Source organism: Lissotriton helveticus, chromosome 8 (genome assembly GCF_964261635.1).
Source record: "Lissotriton helveticus chromosome 8, aLisHel1.1, whole genome shotgun sequence".
NCBI lineage: Eukaryota > Metazoa > Chordata > Amphibia > Caudata > Salamandridae > Lissotriton > Lissotriton helveticus.
This window is the reverse complement of record NC_136069.1, coordinates 1,205,197,719-1,205,219,060: the sequence shown is the minus strand read 5'-3', so window position 1 is coordinate 1,205,219,060 and position 21,342 is coordinate 1,205,197,719. Positions and strand designations below refer to the sequence as shown.

Below are 21,342 nucleotides of genomic sequence, written 5' to 3'. Positions count from 1 at the left end.
TAAGCACAGCAGTCAAGACACAACAAAACAAACTAGCCCACAGAAAATAAAATATCATACTCAGTGGCGGTGACTGGCATGCAGGGGGCTCGAACTCCTCTCAGGAGGAGAGGAGGCTTTGGCAGCAGGGAAATTGGCACGGAGGTGGTGAAGAGACCAGAGTCAGGGGACTTACTGGTTCATCCGGTGCCGCAACCAGACCACCTCACAGCTATCTGTTTAGCATCACTAGCATCAGGTATTGAGAAGGATAGTGCTGGATTTATGTCCCGGGTCACCGCAGCCTCACTGCTGTGCGACCATCTTACATTTGCGACACCTAGCACCCAAGATCCAGCTTTAACTTAAAGAGTCTTTAATCAGGATGACCAGGCACTCAATGTTATACCCAGGCTTGTAACTTTGCAGTTCCAAGAAAATCGGGAAAAAAAAGAAATGTATTTAACTTGAAACTGAAAATGAAATATTTTTTTTTAGACATTTCTTTATTATTTTCATTGAAAGAACAACATTCACTTACAATCATGTACAGAATATGCAATGCTTTACCACATCTATTACAGCTTAATTAACTTTGTGGTATGTAATTAAGGCCACTCTTACCATTGCATTCCATTAATGTAAAGAACTAAAATATTAAAATGTTTTATGGGAAATATTCATGTAAATTAATTGTATTTATTTGCTTTAAATATAGAACAGAATATGTTTAAGTACTATTAAATTAATTTTGAAATACAACTTTAATTAATGGAAATATATTGTTACATTATTTTTTTCTGAAGTTTAAAGAAAAAATACATTCCCATCTAAAGAAAAAAATACTTCAATCTGCATTAATAATTATTAAAAGTGTTGTTTTGAATTAATAAAAAATAATGTGATATTTCTTGAAGAAAATATATTTTTACATTCATTTTCAGATCCAGAATGTTTTATTAAATTACTAACTGTACCCGGCCAAGCGTTGCTGTGGCTCAGTCTGGTTAAATGGAAGAGAAAGAAAAGAGTAAGCGCACGCTTTTAATACGTTTATTTTCACAATGCTTGTGGGTATAGAATATGTTTTGTGACTATTGTCTCTATGCGTGCCTTGTAGTTGTTGCGCAGCAAGCAAATCGATAGGTTGTGTTAGGCTTTTCGATTAAAAACACGCACGTATTGGACACGCGCATATTCGAATCCAACGTTGTGTATATATAAACATGCGCTAATGTTGCAAAGTGAACTAACTCCTCCCCCCTCCCTCCACCCACTTCCAGGTCTGCCATCTTGACACCAACTGTCCATCATAATATATGTAGACTATTGTCTCTATGCATCCTTTCTTAATTTTGCAAAGAGAACCAACTCCTCCCCCCTCCCTCCACCCACTTCCCGGTCTGCCATCCTGAAACCAACTGTCCATCCTAATATATGTAGACTATTGTCTCTATGCGTCCATTGTAGTTGTTGCGCAGCAACCAAATCATTCGGCCTTTTGATAAAAAACACGCGCGTATTGGACACGCGCGTATTCGAATCCAACGTTGTGTATATATAAACATGTGCTTAATCGAATCGAACGTTGTATCAAAATTTCAAAGCAATCGGTGAAGAACTTTCGGAAATTTAAGATTTTGAACAAACGAACATTGACATTTTTATGTGTCTGTTCGGGCTTTCGATTGAAAACACGCGCGTATTCGACACGCGCGTATTGGAATCCAAAGTTGTGTATATATAAACACACGCGTATTCGAATCCAACGTTGTGTGAAAATTTCAAAGCAATCGGTGAAGAACTTTCGGAGATTTGCGGTTTTGAACAAACGAACATTTACATTTTTATTTATATAGATTTTATAAGTAATCAATACATATGTACTAATTCTATATATTTTTAACATTAAGTTATATTTATTCATATTGAAATTATTTATTTTATTTTAACATTGTTACCTATGGTGCTTTATTTTAAGTCCTTACCATGATTATTTTCAATGGGAGGGTGTTGCAGCACCAATGGCTATCCATCAGTAGTCCTGGACATGCTCAATTTGTTTCCTTTTTCAGTACTAACTTACACTCATTGTTTATGAATCCCAAAAGTAGTAAACCTACTCAAAAGTGTAAACTAACTCAAAAGTATAAATTACCTATGTGAATCAGGTCCTCACTGTTTAAGTATAATGCTGTCTTTCCAAAAACCTACAATATATAAATAATCTCTGAAAGGTAGATTAAACTCCTTCCCTTTTGGCAAGATACGTACCTCTAACTTTATATGCATGTGCCCTCTGAGATTGATTCACTTAGGGGCTATTTATAAGAGCCCTGTGTCACTTGTTCACCATGTAAAAGGGGTACATGCATGAGGCATGGCTTTCATTAAGATTTATGAAGTCACACGAAGCCACACTGCATGGTTTTGAGTGGCTTTATAAATCATAAGTAATGAGACACAACGCAAATCTCGGAGTCACCTTACTTTGCGCCTGAAAGGCCTTCCAAGGGCATTGCAGTGGGCTTTCCCACGCAGCAACCATGACATTTGATGCTGTCCCAGACTTACAAAGTGATGTAAATCTGGGAAAACGTCAAATCTGTACGCCTCCCAAGGTGCGGAGCAACAAGGAGAACAATGTTAATTTCACCTTGTTGTTTTCCTTTTTACATTTGTGTTGCATTCTACAGCACACATAAAAAGAGGAACATGCTTTGCAGGATTGTTTTTGTGCAGAAAGGTGCCCTTCCCTGCATAAAAACAATCCTGCCTGCAACATAGACACCCTTTCACCGGGGTGCAAGAGTGCCTACGCTAGGGCTAGGCTGCCACAACAGTGCCAGCATAGGCTGAAAGGACAAGGAAGCATTGTTTTGCATAAATACAGAGCAATCCTGCCCTTTTACTTGCATAAGGCAGCACAGCAAGGTGCCTGGCTGTGCTGTCCTACGCCATTATATCACAAATGAGGCCATACGATTCTGATTCGTCTCTAGTGCAAATAAAAAGTAACTAACATGTTTTAACACTCTGTGATGCTTAATCTTGATGACACATTCATCACTTAATAAATATCACATGTACCACAAAAAACATGTTATATACACATATAATAATCAATGGTTTTTTGATGATAGAATCCTTTTTTTCCTTTACACAAGAAGTCATGTTGACAAAGACTGATCATTTTCCTAAGGTCTTTGGATATAAAAGTCTAACTCAAAGATAATGTTCCTAAATCATTTCACTTTCAGAACGCTTCTCTGTTTTATGGCTTTCCTCCCAGGAAACTTGTTAAGAAGATATTGTTCTTTAAAACTAATCAAGAAGAGTTGTAAAAAAAGAAGAATCCACAAAGCAATAGCCCTGAACGAAAGAACATAGGGGCATATTTACGAGCACTGTTGTGTCGCTCTCGAACCTTGTACTGTGGTGCAAGAGTGATGCAACTCAAAAATGAGATTAATGTAGCCAACCAACACCAAATTGCATGGCACTGAGTGGCTTCATGAATCTCGAGTAAAGCAAAGCAGCCCAAATCGCGGAGTTGCGTTACACTGCCCTGGGAATCTGTTCCTTGGGTATTGCATGGGTGATCCAACAAAGCATCTATGGATTTCTCCACATTCCTATATTTACCAGAAGTGGTAGACCTAGGAATGTTACAAAACGCAAGACCTTGTAGGTACAAGGTGGTTAACCTGAGCACTCCTGTGTGCTAAAAAAGCAAATTGTATCCAAAATGTAATCTACTGGTTCAAAGTTTTATTCACTTTGTATCCATTGTTTAAATCAATTTGTAGTTACAACTTTATATTTTCAATCATGTCCATATGGAGAAGACAAGTTCTCATAGCATAATAGTATCCAAGGTTTTCAATAATTCCAAAGGTAACATCGTGTACATGGATGAAGTCCCCAATGCATTTCGAGCGGAAAGCTCTTCGTCAGGGGGTTCGATGTGTACTGCAAATAAGTGGAAAAAAGAGTGTGTAAGTCAGGAACCGGGTGTGTATGAAACGGAGGTAATGCGGTTATCTGAAAAAACATGCGGATTGGGTGAATAAGTTTAAAAAGACCTAGGAATGTGCCAACAACCTGAGCCTCCGCAGGTGAGGCTTGACAAGGAGAAATATGTGAAATTCTCCTAATTTGTTTCTCTTTCAGTGTGCTGCCTTCTGCAGCACATACAGAAAGAGGAAAATGCCTCAGGGTATTGATTTGTGCAGGAAGGTGGCACATACTGCACAATACAATCTACTTTACATGACAGGCACTCTCTTACCATGGTGCAAGGATGCCTGCATTGGCGTTAGGCAGCCAAAATGGCGCTAGTGCAGGGGGAAAGGAAGGAATACTTGATATTGTTTTAAATACCACACATTCGTGCCCTTTCCCTATCTCACAGTGCAGCTCAACAAGGTGACTTGCTGCACTGCCCTGTGTGACAGCCCCATAAATCTGGCCCCACATATCTTGTTTGTCAATCTAGAACATGATGAAATATGAGGAAAGTTACAGCATGCAATCCAAGATTACCACTGCTAAGTCCAAACCCTATGAGAGTTCAGGGACTCCTGTGAAATGTAGCTTCCATTTGGTAGGTGTCATGAAGTGAAGACTCTCTCAGCGCAAGCTCTTTTGCCATTCAGTTCCGAAACTCAATGCACACCACCAGCCTCTCTGTCCCTGGAATGACCTCAAAGCAGATGGCCTTGACATATAGAATCCCTGCACTCTCTGAAAGGCCAATGGTAAGTCCAGTCTCTTTAAAGTACCCCCTACCACAAAAGACCCTGAGCAGAGCTCCTGGTTTGTCAGGATGTCTTATTTCATAGAATTCTTGCATCAAATGTGAAGCATGAAGATTAAAAGCTGATTCTTCTGAACATTCCCCAAACCCTTTCCAATCGACTAACTATTGCATTTGCTTTCTGGCAACTATTGAATCGAAAATGTTATGCACCCCATAGTTATGATCAGCATTCATCTGAATCAGCGAAGAATATGGAGCATGTTGTGTCTATGCAGGAAACGATATGACAAATGGACTACTATATACACTTTCAGAGGCTGAGGCACTTTTAACCTTACAGGAAATCATAACTGGATTCACAATCTTTCAAATCGAAGTAGGGACGTGCAGCTTTGATTTGCAGCTTTAAGATTTCTTCAAATATAAAATCTTTGCACGTTACCACATTGTCTTGGCAACAACATATTGAGGCACTAGATTTTTCCTACGATTTGCATAAAGTTCGGACCTAGCTTTACCTTTATCCAGGGCTTCCTGTGTTGAGTTATGCATTTTTTAACTCCTATTTGTCATTTTTGTACCAAAGGATCAGAAATGCATAATAGCTGATCTAAAGTTAGTATTCAGTATGATGGCCATACAGACAAAATAAAAGAGACATTCTAGTAGTTGAATGCTGAGGGCCTGATTACGACTCTGGTGGTCTTCCCAATGGACCACTGCAGGTGGCAGTCCGAGGCAGACGCCAAGCCATTGGCATTCCCACCCACTGGATTACAACAGTAATCTAGGGCTGGTGGTGTGATGCCATCAGTGTTACTGTGGCGGCATGTTTCAGCCCATAGACAAAGCCTGCAAGGAATGCTGCCACAGTACAGCACCTTGAGCACATCCGGTGGACTATGTGGCGTCCACCATGTCGTGCATGCCACGCAGTGCACCACAACCGTGCAGGAATTAGAGGCAGAATGTCCCTGGGGCCCTGTTGGAGGCCACTTTCCATGCCTTTCTGCTAAGCATTTCATGGTTTTGTCCCGCCTTGGACTGCTCGTTGGAAAGGCAGGTTGAAATCTGCTCTGCGGTGCCTCGATGCTAGCCTGCTTTCCCCACCGTCGCAGGATCTTGGATCCTGGTGGTGGTGGTGATTTTGTGGCAGTCCAAGGACTCGCATACGCCTAATTAGGCCCTTTGAACTATTGTCTTGTTAGTCAAAATGTATGGAGCACCATGAATTCAACTAATATTGATCCAAAAACCTCTACTTTCTCTTTGGGAGTGATTAGCCTTGACAAACGTATAAAATGACCCATGGTCAAAGGACCTTCAACCACTAGACTTACCATACAACCTTGATTTTCAGGAAATTCCACAATGAAAACCATTCAAACTGTAATGGGGAGATGTGAACATACATAGTGTCACAGGGGATGTGGTTTAGAGGCTTCATTTTATAACCTTATATAGAACTGTCCAATCCTGCAAGTCTACTGTCGGACCATCGCCAACACTATGGCCGACTATTTTCGGCTCCGAGGTCCCATTAGAGCCTAAATGGTTCTTGCTGGCAATGTCCGGGAATGTAAACTGTCCGAAGCATACAAAATGTTGGCTGGCACTGGCAACAGTGGGGGAGAAAAGGAATCTGGCATAGAAATGGGGGGGGGCAGTCACTTTCCAGACATTGGAGGAGTCGGTAACAGACCAAACCTGGCAAGCAGAATGTGTGATTTATAAGAGCAGAGGGTGCCCCAAAAAAGGGGAGAAACTATGGGGAGCGTGGCAGACTTACTTAAATTTAACGTGAAGTGAATAGATTGCAGCATTCTACAACAGAATGTTGCATAGATATGCTTACTCCATGTTCATTTCATCATCATATAAGTGCCAAGTACCAATTCAAAAAAACTGTATGCCAAGGTCAATGCAGAACAGGTTGTGGTCCCAATATCACTGCAGGTTTAGTATTGGAACATTTAATGTGGTCAAAAGTCGAACATGTTTGTACATACTTCTTAACATCTATGAATAAACTGGGTCATAAAAAATATTTTCTGAATGCTGCTTATTATTCTAGGATATCTAGCAGCATTAAAGTAATTAAGTTCGTTTAGCCTGCTATCTTACCCGAACCGAGTGGCAAATACATAGGGCATCATTTATGGGCAATGACGCATCGCTGCGTGAAAGCAGCGATGCATCACTTCTCAGTGCGCACTCCTTGCGACATTCCTGATGCATCATATTTAATGTTTGACGCATCATGTCGCAAGGAGTGTGGTTCTGAAAATTCTGGACTCGTTTAATAATTCTGGACTCGAGAATAAAACTTTGTCATAAACATGACGAATTTGGTATCAAAAGACCAAGAATGACGAGTACATTATGTACAAACATTTTCGCCATATTCGAATGACGATTTCACCTCGAAATCGTCATTTTCGTCCTGAACCCTTGGCTTCCATTTTGTGTACGGCAGCCATTTTGTGAGTTGCCCTCACATTGGCACTGAATCAAGCTAAATTCGATTCCAAAGGACACGTACACCTTAATTGACTTTCCTGTGACCTGGGCAAGTTGGAACCATTGCCCCAGGCCAAACCTGTTTGGTCAGTTCCTCTCCCAGTGGCCGAACAAGATAGCATCAAGGCACAACAGGCCATGAACCCTTTTCATCGCACACACACCCTGCCGAATCTTGCTCACACCTGTCCCTGCTCTTTTCTCTCTCACTTGCTTTATGAAGAGGAGGTGCCCGTTTTTATTGGGGGTCCACCGATATCTGATGGAAATGTTGGGCCTTGCCGGGTAATTTGTTATGGAATGGACAAACTGTAATGTGGGCTTGTCATCATGACTCTGCTTTTCCTTTGTAGTGGAAACATTTCAATGGTATACTAAAATGTTAGGAATGTTTGCCGAAAGCACAATATTTCGTATAAAAAGAGAAGCCTGACTTTGTAAATTTGAGCAGTCTCCTGAGAATATACATCCCGTGTTGTTGTACTTCTAGGACCTGTTACTTGGTTGCAGCCAATAAAATCGATCCTTGACTTCACCTAGAAGACTCTGAGTTTCTGTGGTCTGAATCAGGAAAGTACTTGAGGTCTTTGGGTGTACCCTGACACCGCTGGGTTACCGGTTCGGTACCGGTTCTGAAAAACCCAGTACCTCAGTTGGCGCCCAACGTGAGGCGATTCCAGCGGTACCGGTCCAGCCAGAGGTTCGTGAGGAGCTTTGTGTGAAAATTCTGGAGGAAGGCCGCCACTTCATCGACCCCTGCATGTCGACGTGGTCCGAAAGACTTTGCTGCGATGTTCCCCGCTTCCCGGCGGCTACAAAGGACTGCTGCCCTGGCTATCGCCCTGATTTGGACCCTTGAAGTTTGGTAGAGCGAAACGATAAGACGAGTCTTCTGGTGACGTCATCGATATCTCAGTTAAGTATAAGTGGAGCGTCTCCCAGTCCTTAGTTGGTCTTAGTTTTGGGTATCCCTTGGGATCACTTTGTTTGGAACTTGCAAGTGCCAAAACCGAAGGACTCGTGTATTCACGAGAAATATCGTATTCGATAATCCTTTGAAGTTTCGAGCTAGACTAGAGAGCGAAGATGCCTGGTCTTAGCAGACTTGGAAATTTGTTTTGTCTTGGTTGTAGTAAAAGGGATTCCCGATTGGACAACTCGTGTCCGGTTCCTCCGATTGGAACTCCAACATATGAATTGTATGTGAAACATGGAGTAGGCCCCATCACATATAATGAAGTGTGGATCAAATACACCGAAAAAGATGGTGTTTTAAAATGGCCCCAATATGGTAGCTTTGATACCGAAATCCTAGATAACCTTGAAGTTAAACTTTTTAAGAAGAAAGCCCGGCCGGCAATGTTTGACTCTTTCCGCCTATGGCGTAAGGAGGCCAAACAGAAGGAAATTAAATTAGCGAAGAAAAATAAGAGAGAAAGGGGTATTTCGATAATGCAAGCTGCTATGCAGTATAAAGACAATGAAGAAGAACAGATGAGTGAGCAGTTGCACAGGCAACGTAAAATGGTAATAGATAAATGCTATCCAGTTTTGCCGCCTCTTCAGCAAGACGCAGCAAAAGAGCTTGAAAAAGATCCGTTAATGGCGCATTTGTTAAGTTCGCCACCGCCTTATGCGCAAAATGCCACAGCACCCCCGCAACCTTTAGTTGCGCAACCTGTGGTTGCTATGCCTCCTGTTCCTCCACAGCACCCACCAGCTACTCTTCAGCTGGCTCCTGCTCTTCCGGTGCAACCCCCTCAAGGGCCACCGACTTTTACATCTGCTCTGCCTTTACTTCCTACAACTTTGACTACTATATCGACTACCACTCCTGGTACTTCTCCTGACACTGCCTCTGCATCTGCCTCGTCTCATCCTGCTTTCCCTCTTGTCTAAGCATGGGCGTAAAATCCGTTACGCTCGCGGATTTTTCGTATTTTCGGGGAATCCGCAATCCGCGAACTCTCGCGGATGCGGCGAGAATACGCAAATCCGCGCGAAGCGGATTTTTTGTTTGTGTTCGCACTGCTCGCGCTGCTCGCGGTCCGCGGCGCGGGCAGGAACAATCTCGCACTAGCGAAAGTACAAAAATTACTTAGTAAAGGAAGTGGCCCAGTCTCCAACTTCCTGTTCCTGTCCAGCAAGCTCCTCCCATAGGGGTGGGGTGAAGGAAGTGCCCCAGTCTCCAACTTCCTGTTCCTGTCCAGCAAGCTCCTCCATTTCCTGGCCACTTTTCGATCATTCTTGACTGGGAAGGATTACTTTTTGTGGTTGCTGCTGGATATTTGGATTTGAGGCCTTTTGGATTACTTTTGGATTCGAATTTTGATTTCACAAAGAAGTAAGTTGATGTTGTTTGTTTGTGGTGATTTTTGTGTGTGTTGTTTTTTTTTCGACTTTTTTGGGGGGAAAATCTGCAAGTTCGCGAGCTGAGGATGTTTTTGCTTGTGTTCGCACTGCTCGTGTCCCGCGCAGCAACAATCTCGCACTCGCGAAATTGTAAAAATTACAATTCTGCTGCACATGAATTGAAAACCACCAGGCTTATTTATGGGTGCATGGATGATACAACTGTTTTGATGAAATTATTTTTGTTAACATGATTCTGGCCAGGGCATGGATGACATTGGATTGTGCTGATTTTTGTGTGTTTTAGGACTTTTTGGGGTGGTGTTGGGGGCTTGCTATGGGGGTGGGGGCCATTTTATTGTCTGGTCCCGTGTGGGTGGGGGTCTAGGGGCCATTTGTAAGTTGTGTGCTTTGTGCCATAGGCCTGCACCCACTGTGCTCTGATGTCATCCATTATGCCCAGGGGGGCCCAGAATCGGTCTGTTCGCGGATTTTGCGGGTTTTTGCCACGTTCGCGCCGTGAAGCAACAATCTCGCACTCGCGAAATTGTAAAAACTGCAATTTTGCACCGGAAAACCACCAGCAGGCAGCATAAGCCTTCTGAAAATGGATGGATGGCATTGGATTGTGGTGATTTGATTTGTGTTGTGTGTTTTCACTTTTTGGAGTAGGGGTTGGGTGCTGGCTATGTTGGTGGTGGCCATTTTGAGGCATGGTCCTGGCCATGTGGATGGGGGGGTCAAGCGGCCATTTTGAAGGCAGGCAGTGAGCTTTGAGACATAGGCCTGCACCCATTGTGCCTTGCTTTCACCCATTGTGCCCAGGCGGAGTCAGGGGTACATGAAAGCACAACCCTCTGTGTGTGTGCTCTCTTGGATCAATGTTAAATTCCTGTTTCCCAAAAATTTAGCAAATCCTAATTTTGAAAATTCCATATTGTGTGGTGTGCACGTGTGTATTCATAAATGCCTACTTGCTAACTGTTTATTCAAGCGCTACATATGCAACATTTATATTTACTGATGTTCCTCTGTCTTCGTTTGCGTTTAGGTGCACAAAACTACGCATCATCGTTGAGCATCAGTGCCAGGAAGAAGTGCTGCTGCGGCCTGTTGTTCCGACATCTGAAGAAGATGGCTCCAAAAAGAGGTGCCCGTAGGTCCTCTTCCAAGAAAGATGTCTCTACTAAGGAGAAGAAGAAGCAAGTGGCACCACTTACCAAGGCGACTGGTTGCTCAACCAAGACATTTTTTGGGCAACAACAACAAAAAAAACAAAGGCCCACCATGAGTGCTGCACAGGTAGCCTGTTTAGTTGTTGAATCACCAACGACCAGTGATGTTGGATCATCGCAAGAAAGTAGCAGCACGCCATCAACACAGGTTTTAACTCATCTCACAAGTACTATTCAACAACCAAAGCCGCAACAACAACTGCATGGGCTACTAGTACAAGCAGAAGTACATGCGCAAGGAGCTGTCCAAGAAGGAGCTGTCCGAGAAGGAGCTGTCCGAGAAGGAGCTGTCCGAGAAGGAGCTGTCCGAGAAGGAGCTGTCCGAGAAGGAGCTGTCCGAGAAGGAGCTGTCCGAGAAGGAGAAGGCCGAGAAGGAGAAGGCCGAGAAGGAGAAGGCCGAGAAGGAGAGGTCCATGGAGACTTGCAAGTAGAGGTCAGTGAAGATGGCCATGGAGCGGTGCAAGTGCCCACAATGGTTGTTCTTCCAGAAGTAGGGGCACAGGAGGAAATTGACTTTGGAGCCGGGGTATCATGTCAGGAAGACGAAGCCACTCCTCCTGATGATTCATTTTCTCCCAGCTCCCCAGCAAGGAAAAGATCAAGGAGGGTGTGTAGAAGTTCCTCTTCAAGCCCCGCTCCATCAGATGATGATGTGGATCTAGATTGGCAACCATCTCTGACGTCTGAGAGGGAGGCACACCATGAGCTGCGAAAGGTATCACATGGTAAAAGGAAGGGCCCCGGAAAGCTCATACTTATGGATCCGAACGTCGGACTTGATGAAGTGGTGCATTCTGATGTTGTTGAAGAGGATGACAGCAATGACCTAGTCATCACACATGTCAGTCCAGCCACACCGGCCATGCAGCAGACAGACATTTACACCCTATCCCGACGTCATGCTGAGCGTGACCCTGGCGACGTGCCACTGGTAGCACCACCAACGCAGTCAAGTAGTACCACAAGTTCAACAAAACCTACAGCTCCCATATTTTCTCCCCAGAGGGGGACTCCATCCAGCTCGACTCCCTCAAGTAAGGTTGCTGCAATAATTGCACAACCCAGTAGATGTCTGCAAGGCTCATCCACCACTGCTTCATCTGGCATTGGCAGCAGTATCACCTCGTGCGGCAAAACCAGAAGTTTCCAGTCCCCAGTTTGGAACTTTTTTAGTGTCCATGAAAAATATGATAGCATAGCCGTTTGTTGCATTTGTAAGACTAGCGTTAGCCGTGGTAAGACTGGTACCAACTATGGAACCGGAGGCCAGATAGGTCATCTTGAAAGAAAGCACGCTGTCGAATGGTTTCCGCACCTAGCAAACGTCAAGGGAAAGCGATCCCAAAGGGCAAGTGGCCAAAATATACCCATAGTAGGTGTTTCATCTGAAGATGATGGGGAGGTAGAAGAAGCGTCAGACATGTGTCCGGTTGCACCCAGTACCCCTTGCAGCACCACACCCTCCGTAACACATAGCAGGCACACTGAGAGTCTGGGAGACACACCAATGCGGAAAATGTCAACACTGATCAGAAGTGGGTCCAAGAAGGCATCAGCATCATCCCGTAAATTTGTCCAGCGCACCATTTCAGCCATGTTCTCCTCAGATGCGCAATTTCAACGCAACCACCCAACTGTACGCCTCTATAACACTAAGCTGGCAAAAATGCTAGCGGTGGACCTTCTCCCTTTTTCGTTTGTCGAAGGTGTGGGTTTCCTTGAACTCGTGGCAACATTGGCCCCTAAATGGAAGGTTCCTAGCCGGTACTATTTTGCCAGGGTTGCTGTTCCAGCACTACACAAAGAGGTGCTTGAGTTGGTGGGGGCAGCTTTGCAGAAGAGTGCTGTTCACACTATACACCTGACAACAGACATGTGGACCAGTTGCCAAGCCCTTGATTACATGTGCATCACTGCACACTGGGTCTCTTTTTCAGGGGTTATTAAACAGATAAATGCAGGTGGTGACTTGGTCGAGATTTTTAAGGGTGCTCGTAAACATGCAACATTAGCCATGTTTGGCATGGAGAAAAGTCATACTGCAGTCAACATTTTGGCTGACTTTAACAAAAAGGTCTTGAAATGGCTGCGCCCAAGACATTGCAAGGTTGGTTATGTTTCTACAGATAATGGCAGGAATGTAGTTAAGGCCATGGAGGACGGTTTCTATTTCAGAGTGCCGTGTTTGGCGCACTGTATCAACCTTGTTGTGCAAAATTTTTTGAAAAAAGAACTTGCAGTCGACAAAACACTGACCATCTGCAGAAGAATATGCACACATTTCAACCATTCTTTTAAGGCCCGGAAGGAGCTGAGGCGCAAGCAAAATGAACGTAGAATGCCAGTGAAAGCACTTATCCAGGAGGTGGCAACACGTTGGAACTCAACCTTCTACATGCTTGAGCGTCTGCATGAGCTGTTTCCAGTAGTCAATGAGTATTTCTACAACCTGGGTGGTGATACGACAGGAATGATGCTAGCGGTGGAGCAATGGCAGCTAGTTAAAAGCCTGACAGACATGCTTCGGCCTTTTGAGGTCTTCACGCGTGACGTGAGCAGGGAGGACTGTTCTTTGAGCAAAGCTATCCCACTGTTGCTGAAGCTCGAGCACCAAGTCAAGGTGGTGTCTTCACAATTAAAGGACGTTGGAAAGAACGAAGCACATGAGTTGGCGCAGAGATTATTACAACGCCTAGTTAGCAATGAACGGCTTGTAAATATCAAGAAACAACAGCACTACATTTGTGCTACTATTCTGGATCCACGTTACAAAAAGCCATTGTTTGGCAAAGTAATAATTCCTTTTGAAACATCGGATGTTACAGAGTACAAAGGTTGGCTAGCTCAGTTAGCCATTCGTTTTGAAATAGAGCGGAAGGAAACTGTAGGAGAAGACAGTACTACTAGTGAATCAGCAGGCGATCAGGCGTCCCAAAAAAGCACTTCACCATCTGTGCCTGTGGCATAAGTGAGTGACTTTCCCTCTGAGCCGTTAAGCACACCAGCAACCGTATCATCTGCACCAGGCGCATGCGATATGTCTGAAGCGAGTTGGCTAACTCAGCTAGGGTTTCCTGGTCCTAGAAAGGACACAGAAGTGCAAAGTACAGGAATCCGGGAGGACATTCTTTCAATGGTGCAGGCCTATCTGGATGACTCAACAGAGGTCAATATTACAGAGGACCCATTGGCGTATTGGCATGGGAAAAGAAAAATATGGCGAGAGCTCACCAACCTGGCTATCAATTACTTGTCTTGCCCACTCGCAAGCGTGTCTTCAGAACGTGTTTTTAGTTCTGCTGGTGGCATTGTGACTTCCAAAAGGTCCCGCCTCTTGCCCGCAAATGTGGAGCGGCTCACCTTGATAAAGATGAACCAGCACTTCATACCACCAGATTACAGAGTACGAGAATGCACGCAGGAAGAAGAGGACACCGCCCTACCCGAGGAAAGTTCTCCTCAGTTACCAGAAGTAACCCCGACTGATGATTTAGCAGAGTATGAGGACGAGTTCTGCTTCCCTGACAGCGAGTTCTGAAAATGACTCAATCATTCATTCATTAATTGTAAATAGTCCTCCTTATTCACTTTTATTCCTGTGTGTCTGTCTTTCTTTAGCAAGTGCTTCATCACATTCCCAACAAAACTGTAATCAAATCAACCAATAAAACAACAAGCCCATCAACAGAACTGTCTTGATTTTGATGCCGCAGCATTCCTCAGGTTCACAACAGTTAGTTGACACGAACTCAGTCCTGGTCGTCTATCCTGAGTCCTCCTCCTCCAGACTCACCCTATCCATTACCCATAATGCTGATGCCTGGATTCTGCACAATGAAGAAACTTACTTAACGTTGACGAGTCCCCCACTGTGAATTCCAGGTGGAGCCAGCCCTCAAACACAAATTACAGGTAAGATAAGCGTTTGGATGGGAGGTAGTATAATGGAGTATTTGGAGAGGCGAGAGAGTGACAGTGGTACTAGCAGCAAAGTCCTAGGGCTCTTGAATTAACAAACTCTGTGACAGGCATTTACTTAGGAAAACATTTGGCCTATTGCACGTGAACGTGTAGGCGTTATATTGCTCGCTTGCCTGTCTCAGGGGTGCTGTCTCTGGGGCTTCTAGGTTTTAGGGTTGTGTCAGCACCGCTACCACATTTCTAATGTTGATTGCTTTTGATTTGCAGAAAATCCACGCCGGGAAACTCCAGTTGTGGCCCTGCTGCAGAACGCGTTAGGACTCTGTGAATTCCAGGTGGAGCCAGCCCTCAAACACAAATTACAGGTAGGATAAGCGTTTGGATGGGAGGTAGTATAATGGAGTATTTGGAGAGGCGAGAGAGTGACAGTGGTACTAGCAGCAAAGTCCTAGGGCTCTTGAATTAACAAACTCTGTGACAGGCATTTACTTAGGAAAACATTTGGCCTATTGCACGTGAACGTGTAGGCGTTATATTGCTCGCTTGCCTGTCTCAGGGGTGCTGTCTCTGGGGCTTCTAGGTTTTAGGGTTGTGTCAGCACCGCTACCACATTTCTAATGTTGATTGCTTTTGATTTGCAGAAAATCCACGCCGGGAAACTCCAGTTGTGGCCCTGCTGCAGAACGCGTTAGGACTCTGTGAATTCCAGGTGGAGCCAGCCCTCAAACACAAATTACAGGTAAGATAAGCGTTTGGATGGGAGGTAGTATAATGGAGTATTTGGAGAGGCGAGAGAGTGACAGTGGTACTAGCAGCAAAGTCCTAGGGCTCTTGAATTAACAAACTCTGTGACAGGCATTTACTTAGGAAAACATTTGGCCTATTGCACGTGAACGTGTAGGCGTTATATTGCTCGCTTGCCTGTCTCAGGGGTGCTGTCTCTGGGGCTTCTAGGTTTTAGGGTTGTGTCAGCACCGCTACCACATTTCTAATGTTGATTGCTTTTGATTTGCAGAAAATCCACGCCGGGAAACTCCAGTTGTGGCCCTGCTGCAGAACGCGTTAGGACTCTGTGAATTCCAGGTGGAGCCAGCCCTCAAACACAAATTACAGGTAAGATAAGCGTTTGGATGGGAGGTAGTATAATGGAGTATTTGGAGAGGCGAGAGAGTGACAGTGGTACTAGCAGCAAAGTCCTAGGGCTCTTGAATTAACAAACTCTGTGACAGGCATTTACTTAGGAAAACATTTGGCCTATTGCACGTGAACGTGTAGGCGTTATATTGCTCGCTTGCCTGTCTCAGGGGTGCTGTCTCTGGGGCTTCTAGGTTTTAGGGTTGTGTCAGCACCGCTACCACATTTCTAATGTTGATTGCTTTTGATTTGCAGAAAATCCACGCCGGGAAACTCCAGTTGTGGCCCTGCTGCAGAACGCGTTAGGACTCTGTGAATTCCAGGTGGAGCCAGCCCTCAAACACAAATTACAGGTAAGATAAGCGTTTGGATGGCAGGTAGTTTAATGGAGTATTTGGAGAGGCGAGAGAGTGACAGTGGTACTAGCAGCAAAGTCCTAGGGCTCTTGAATTAACAAACTCTGTGACAGGCATTTACTTAGGAAAACATTTGGCCTATTGCACGTGAACCAACACGATGACAGTGTTCAGTTAAATGAAATTACTGCAAAACCACCACCCACCCAGCTCAAAAGTAGTAAAAAAACAGGTATGCTCAGATAAAGTTTGAAAAAGTATATTTATATCCCTAACAAAATAATCTCCCGCAAGACCCTCCCTAACCCCAACAAATAAATAGTCCTCAAAAGTCCCCAAAAAACCCAACTCCCAATTCCCACCCCCCAAAAGTCTCAAAAACAGGGGCAAGGGACACTCTATGGATGCAAGCTGTTAAGTTTGGCCTCCAGGGCATCATGCTTTAGGGCCAGGGCATCATATTTTTCTTGGAGGATGGCTTGATCTAGGCGGAGGCCCTCCACCACATTCTGATATTTGGTCCATTTCTGGACCTCCGCCTCTAGGTCGGACACTCTGCGGAGTGCACGGCGCAAGCGACCTTTAACAGTGCTGCGAGGTGCAGCTTTTGCTGCTCGGCGGTGGCGTCTTCCGGCACGGCTCCGGTTTGCTGGAGCACTGTGCTTACCGGTAGAACGTGGGGTAACAGAGGAGGATGTAGATGTTGTTAGGTTTGATGCACTGGAGTGCGTGTCGTCCCCCTCTAGTTCCACCAGTCGCCGATATTCAGCAACAGTTGCTTCCAGCCTCCGTTGCCGGGCCAGTACAGCCAGCATACTCCTCGTTGGTTTGGAGGTTTTAGTATTGCCAACTACATGAAGAAAGAAAGACATAATCTGTAACCAATGCTCTTTAAGAATATGATTAACACAAAATGATTCAGCAGGAAGTTGTGTCACAGTACAACTAGCAACTAGCCAGGGCAGTACAAAACTATTCAGGCCAGTATCATGGGCGTCCGCAGGGAGGGGCGCTTGAATCACCATTTCCCTTCCCACAACTCACTTGTATCCTTGGTTTGGTGCTCTTTCATATGAAAGAGATCTGGCAGAAGTGAGTGATTTTTCCTCTGAGCCGTTAACCACACCAGCAACCGTATCATCTGCACCAGGCCCAGGCGATATGTCTGTTTCCCTCCCTCTCTCTCTCTCTCTCTCTCTCTCTCTCTCTCTCTCTGTCTCACTCTTTCTGTCTCCCTTTGTCTCCCTCTACCTCGCTGTCTCTCTCTCTCTGTCTCCCTCCCTCACCCTCCCTCTGGCTCCCTCCCTCTCTCTCTCTCTCCTTCTGTCTTCCTCTCTCTCTGTCTCTGCCTCCATCTGTCTGTCGGTCCCAGCCTGCTGTAATTACCATATTGTAATTTGTCACTGGGCCACCACTGAATACACATCATATCCTATCTAAGAGTCAGATAGTACCTCCATGATCCAGCTTACCTGTACTCGCCACCGCCACTGTCTCCTTCCTCACAGTCTGTACTTCTTGCTCTTGATCCGACTCCTCTAGCGCCGCCTCCTCCCCAGATTGACCCTCGGACTCCGAGTCACTGATGACCACCACATCTGAGCTGGCCCCGCCACCAGATGTTCCACCTACAAAGTAGATTTAAGAATGTTAGATTACACCACTCCACTAGTATTTGGTCTACGAATGAAAAAATGTGAAAACAACAGAAAAATTAATTGACTGTCTACTCTAGTCTAAAGTAAAAATGTCCCTCCTTCCAGGGAAAGCTGTTGTCTTGCTTCATTTTTTTTGTCACAATTGTTGAATGCTTGCTTAATTTTAACACACACTATTTTTCTCTGAACAGACAGAAACTGGACTTCTAAGGACAAGAGGAACATCAACTTCAAACCAGGTGAAAGCTCGGCTCGACCACAAGAAATGTGTACCAATCCAGTACTCATCAACTCAGCACCAAGCACTTTTCCATTTCCAACTAACTTTATTTTCATATATGTGTTTACTTAAACTTTTAATAAAGCTTTTAAACTTGAATTGACTCTGTGGTTTTTAGTCCTCCAGAGAGTCCAGACTAGAGTGACTGAGCGAAAAGTTTTGCAATTTTTGCTAGGAGGAGTCTGTGCTGCTGACACTACCAGGTTTATTTATACAGTGTGCCAAACACGCCACTCTGAAATATTATTACTCTGGTCTTTGCTGTCCATAGTTCGGTTTGTGGAGAATTGTCCCTGCAACAGTTGGATTATTGATTTTGCTCCTATCTAAACCTTATTTCGAAACCATTAAATTAGGAATGCTTGGACAACAATAGGTCCTCTATATTTAAATGAAAACTTACTGGGGCCAGCAAAGGAGCACTCGCCGCCCTGGCCTGCATCCTCCTCCTTTGGAGCCACTGCTGCATCAGATTTTTCGGTCCGCTTGCCCCTGGGCGGACCTGACGTACAACATGAAAGAAATAACAGAAAACATTGATGATTGCTGCTTGCCGATGTCCTTGTCAACCAAATCAAACATTTAGAAAGAACAAGAACCTACTATTTCATCCAAAAAGAGGGCTACAAAGGAAGGACTGCACCTGAGCCTCTACTCTAGGGGCAGATTTACAAGCCCCTTGCAGCTCTTTTGCTCCATTCTTGCGTCAATTTTGTGACGCAGCGCCACAAGAGAGGCGCCATGGTGTGGCGTATATTAACAACGTGACGCATATGGGAGATGCATCCCATTCTAAAACCCTGCGCCATTAGGGAGCATTCCATCGCAAGGGAGGGCGTTCCTGCGCAGGAACGCATGCTAAAAGTGGCTATGGGGAATATATAAAATTTCAATCAGTCATTTAGGACAATGATGCGTCACTGAAACCCTGCGCCTGCATGAAGCAGACTTACGGCTTGACGCAGCATTGCTGGAGCTGCGCCATCGTTGCAACGCAACTCCATCAAAGAGCCGCCTTTACGGCACCGATGCGTAACGCTTCGGTGACGTTTTGGGACCATGGTGTGCCGCATTGTAAATACGGCGCACCATGGGTGGTGCTGCCGTGCCACACACTTTGCAGGGATGCGCAGGTAATTGCTAATCTGACACTTACGGGCATACTTACGAGTTCTGAGCTGGACACCTCCAGATGTGCACCAGAACAAATACGTAACGCAAAACTAACCTTGCGTCACGGCAGATGCGCCGCTATTACAATGCGGCAAACCCTGGCGCAAGGGTAGGCAGATGCGTGACGCATCTCGTGACGAAATAGGGGCGCATCTCTAGAGTCGCGTCGCGGGCGCAATGCAACTATAGCAGTGCTCAGGGCTGCCCAATACTCTACATACCGCATCAGTCCTTACGCCTGCTTCAAGCAAGCAGGCATAAAGAATTGACATAGCAGCGTCGTGGAAGTGCCTGCGTTAAATCTTGTAGATTTCACGCAGGCACTTTTGCGAGGCACACATCTGCCTGACCGGCACCCCCCACCCCCCACTCCCCCCCTGCGTGGGAACGCACCCATTGAGGCGCAGGCCCAGGCATTCACGTGGCGCATCTCCTTAGATGCATCACGTTGTACATGACTCGCAGGGATGCGCCACGTTTACGTCGCTGTGCATCAGGTAAGGCAGTGTAAACGTGGAACAAGGGGCTTGTAAATCTGCCCCTTTGTGTCTAGCATTACGCAGTTCTGTAAAATACACTCATACTCAGCCCAATTAAATGAACACAAAATAGATAACAAATAAGCAGTGGCACCGGCACAGAGAAGGAGAACAGTGCACCTGAAATGCACAGAAGATTTTGAAATATTAATGAAAAAATTGCTACTACTACTCACCAAGACCGGGGACCTCCACTCCCAGCACGTCTAGCAGGTCACGCTCTCGGTCAAGGATGTCGGTCCAGCGGTGGGTGACCTGATTGTAGGTGCGCTGGACCCCCGTGATCTTAAAAAGGGCCCGGCACACCTGCCCCCACCGCTTCCGTCGCTCCTGGCTGTTGGTGTAACCAGCAGCAATCCTGCCGCCTGCCGCGATGGTCCTGGGGAGACTGCGCTGCACGTAAAAAACAAGTGCGCCCACCTCCTCAGGGCTGAAAATCTCCCGGGGCACCACCATTTCCGCCCTCAATCGACCACACGGGAGCCGGGCACGGGCTGCGGTGCCCGTCTTGGGCAGCTTCACAGCTGTCTTGACCATGTTCTGGGCAGGTGTGAGCAGTAAAGAAGAGACAAAATGAAAAAGAATAAGAGTAGGGAAGAAGGAAAGTAAAAGTTTAAAAAAGTAGTTCAAAAGTAAACAAAAGTAGCCTAAAACACAAAAATATAGATCTAGAAAAATACAGGGATAGAAAATAAGTTAAATAGATCAAAAAAATATTAAAACAAGCAAAGGATGGCAGAGATATAGAGAGGATAGAAACACCATACCCAGACACATAGGAATGAATGAAAAACAAGATGGCGGCCCGATCACGTGCGCGTAAGTAAGTTCGCACGCGATTTCTCTCGCGAACTCGTGCAAACTTGTATTCGCAAGGCGCGAGTCGCGCGAGATTACACTTAGCGGGCGGAAACGGAAATACGTCACGCAAACAAAATGGCGGCGCCCATACTCAACCTTGAGGTAACTCGCACGAGTTCGCGGCCTCCACGGGCCAGTTCGCACTACGACGCGCCCCGCGAATAGGGCAAAATTACCGAAAAACGAGTTTTGCAAAAGCAAAACGAACGAGCAGGTGCAAAAGTTCGAGCTCATCATTTGTAACCATTTACCTGTAGTGCTTCCTGAAGGGGCCCTCCAGAATCCGGTTGCCTACTTGCAACTATTGTGTGACCCTGCTCTGACAGTCACAGAATAGTTACAAGTATGCCATTGCATCCTGTTTAAAAAAATTATTTACATTGCATTTGCTACAAAAAGGAAAGGGAGCAGACAAGCAGGTGCCAGCCTTCATTAATGTCAGTTGGGGCAGGGCAGGTGTTGTTGTTTGCAAAACTTAAAGCACTTAGCAGGTGTTTGTTCACTCAGTGGTCAATCAGAGGGTGTTGTGATGACACTGAGGGTGGCATGGGTGTGCCAGCCAGAGGGTGGCA

General features: G+C 45.3%; 1 long non-coding RNA gene across 1 annotated transcript; it reads left to right on the top strand.

Moving 5' to 3' along the window:
* Positions 1–16,152: 16,152 nt before the first annotated feature.
* LOC144771927 (uncharacterized) lies at positions 16,153–18,296 on the top strand. The gene is made up of 2 exons (XR_013599548.1): positions 16,153–16,256; positions 18,109–18,296. It is a non-coding gene; the product is annotated as an uncharacterized LOC144771927 (long non-coding RNA).
* Positions 18,297–21,342: the final 3,046 nt, after the last annotated feature.